We start from the raw sequence: 3,552 nt of genomic DNA, 5'->3' as shown, positions 1-3,552 counted from the left end.
CGACTGCGTCCTGTGTTTTGATTTTTTTTTTTTATCTACAGGAAATGCACAAAAACCCAAATCACTAGTGTTTCAAGACTTTCTAAAAGTAAACAAAAGACCCATTTGAGATGATTTTATTTAGAATACGTGTGTGTGTGTACGTGTGCGCTTTTGTGTGTGCGTGTATTTGGTCAGACACAAAAGCCTCTTGACAGGTAAAAGGCCTCGCCTCTCTCCCGAGGGACCCTTGGGCTCTCACAGAGAGTAGAGGGGGATTAGGAGAGTGAGAAGGGGGGAGGAAGAGGGAAGAGAGGACAGCTTCATGTTAGCATGAGGTCCAGATCAGCCTCCAGCCTCGTTAAACATCATCGATCGCCATGGTGACATTTCACAGCACATGCCGTCTATACTGTCACTGCCATCACTCACTCGTCCACCTGCACAACAGCATGAACACACACACACACACACACACACACACACACACACTCACTCAGACAGTCAGGTGTTTGATAGTAACTGTAGTAGTGAAATTGCGAACAGCTCTTTCTGTGTGTGTGTGTGTGTGTGTGTGTGTGTGTGTGTGTGTGTGCGTGCGTGTGTGTGCGCATGTTTGTCTGTGTTTCTGTGTGTGGGAGAGGGAGAAAAAAAAGTGCACCAGAGTAAAGTTCAGAGTGAGTGTGGAGTGCACAATGTTGAACACACGACGACAAATAAATCTATGATGTGACATTACACAAAATTCAAACTCAATCAAAGAATTAAAAGCTGTCTACAGTGCCAGACCTAGCACATTCAGCACCCTGGGCAAGCTTCCCTGGCACGCCCCTCACCCTTTTTGTTTTTAAAAGATTTTTCTTATTTTTAATTTTAATGGGTGACTGCCTCTTAACTTAACGCCAAAAATTGTAGTTCCTCTGATGGCCACTTGAGGCTGGCTCCAAAACAGATTAAATCCTCATAGAGAGCCATGGTAAAGTGCCCAACTTTACAGCAGAAATAAACATTTTTGGTCTCTATTGCTAATTTCAATTTTCATGACAACTATTGGTGATTTTTAAATAACCTACCTGTTTAAAATGATGGGCTGTCTGACGATTGTGTCTTCAGCTTCTCAGTCAGATTGCCCCTCGTTCTGCCATCCTCTTGTCCCCATGTATGGTCACTTCTGGCTCAATAAACAAACAAACAAAAAAAAAAAACAAGCTGGTCACAGCTGAAATGCCAAACTTGGGACTTCAAAATGCATTTCTCTTGTAGATAGTAGTAAAAGAAACGGCTGTAAAACTGTTGACAGACACCTCAAACCTAAAACAAATTCAATTATGACTCTCTGTAATGAATTTTTGATCCATGGAGGTCTTGTTATTGTAAAACTTTTCTTGAGCTGAGAAAAACATTTTAAAAATATGGGACATCATCACAATGTAAATTCTTTAAGCTGAGTGGGAACTCAGGGGGGTGGGGGGGTCAGCAGGACAAACACTACTGTGCATATTCATAGGGGTGCATACTGCAGAAATAAACCCAGAGGCACTTTTTTGGTTTATCCGCCAGACGAGAAACTCAGTTGGAATGATTTGATGCCATCTTGGCATCTTGTATCTTGGGTTCATAAACCAATGGGTGACATCACGGTAAATCTGTCCATTGTTTTTACAACCTATGACTAAAACACAAATTTTAGGAATTAGGGACACAAAACACTTTTAGTGGGAAAGGACGTCTCTGTGTTTGATCAGCATACAGAAAAAAGGACCAACCCCACCGTTTTTGCACTGGCGTGAGTTTGTACTATATGAGTGCAAATTAACCCTACTTCTATGACAGTGACATCTCTGAGTGACAAGTGGAATAACCTGACCAGGACGCCGAGAGCTCTGCTCGAAGCTTGAAACGCACACAATCAAATTTGCCTGCGCGCTTGCGCACACACACACACACACACACACAAACAAACACACAAACACACACAAACACACACACACACAAACACACACACATAGTGAGCTGTCAGTCTCCGGGCCGATCGATCAGTGCTGACAGATAGCAGATATCCCCGGAGTCTTAATTAGAGGTCCCATTAGAACACACACACATACACAAATACATATGCGCACACACACATTTAAATCCTAATCCATTCAGAAATGTAAAACGATTCCTTTAAGACTGATGATATCAAAATGTGTACATGTGAATGGGAGACCTGCATGTTTGCAGCGTTTTTTACACAGAAATGTTGACATGTCACAGTAAAAGCACAATTGTGAATGATAAAATGAATGATGGCTGAATTCCATTTAGCTGCTTCAGTATCAGAGTCAAGGGGCCACATGAATAAAACTCTGTATAGATTCATGACTTAAACTGTGTGTACGTACACAGACGGAAATTTGCATACGTATTCTTTTTGTCAGATTTATAAAGGCGTGCGTCCGTCTGATTCTGTTTTATAAATCTCCATTACTGCAGTGCTGAGCGCACGGACACAAGCCTCATTTCCATACCCACAGTTCACCATAAATGGATGTAGAAACACCCTTAAATACGGTAAAGAAAGACAAATTTCAGCATCTGTATCACATCAGTGAGATACTCAAACAGTGCCGGAGCAGCCGTCATTACGCACGGCTTTGGATATTTGTGGCATCTGTATTACTAATTAATTACTTCAGTAAAATCTCAATCATACTGATCATTAAAAGTCAGTCTTATGTTGAAACTGACTTTACAAAATGCTTCACAGAATTAAATGAAACTATCACAATCACAATCAGGAAGATGAATGTAAATAAAAATAATGCTGAAATGTATCACTCATAAATAATTTCAAATGAACTCTATAAATGTGCCTTTAATTGACATTTTACAGACTGCTGTGTAAACTGCAATCAGTCAAATTGGCAAACATCCTAAAACCAATGTTCGCCTTTTATCAATTTATATCTTATCTCGTACTTATCATGAGTGCGCCTGCTCTGAGTAATGTGTGATGTGCGCATATTCTCTGCTTATAACTATACTGTTTTGGAAAAGGCGCACGTTTGGTTTTTGTGCGTACACGTCATTTATGCATCTGGCCCCTGGTATTGAGCTGGCTCACTGTTGTTCGGTCACGGCTTATGTTATTAGTAACACCTGTGCTTTTCCTACTATGACAAGTCAAGATGTCTGTTGTAGAAAAATAGGCCTTTATCCTCCGAGCCGTCAGGATGTGCTGATCACGCCGCCTTTAAAAAAGATGCAGGAGGTAAGAAGTGAACGGAGCTCCCCGCCGGCTTCCTCTCCTGCTGACAAACTTCCTGGATTAGATTAAAACGAAAGGCACCTGAGTCCTCCTGAGCCTAACACACACACACACACACACACACACACGCACACACACACACAAACAGAGGCAGACAGATGAAAACAAACATTTTTGATGATTTGCTATTTAGACTTTCACTGTCAGCTTTGTTCCTCCCCCTCTGTCTGTAACTCTGGGAGTCCCCTGGAAGTGGACAGACAGACACACATACACACAACATGCGTACATCACCAGGGGAAATCCCCTGTCGCTGGGGA

This window comes from Plectropomus leopardus, chromosome 7 (genome assembly GCF_008729295.1).
Source record: "Plectropomus leopardus isolate mb chromosome 7, YSFRI_Pleo_2.0, whole genome shotgun sequence".
Classification (NCBI taxonomy): domain Eukaryota; kingdom Metazoa; phylum Chordata; class Actinopteri; order Perciformes; family Serranidae; genus Plectropomus; species Plectropomus leopardus.
This window is presented reverse-complemented; position numbering follows the sequence as displayed.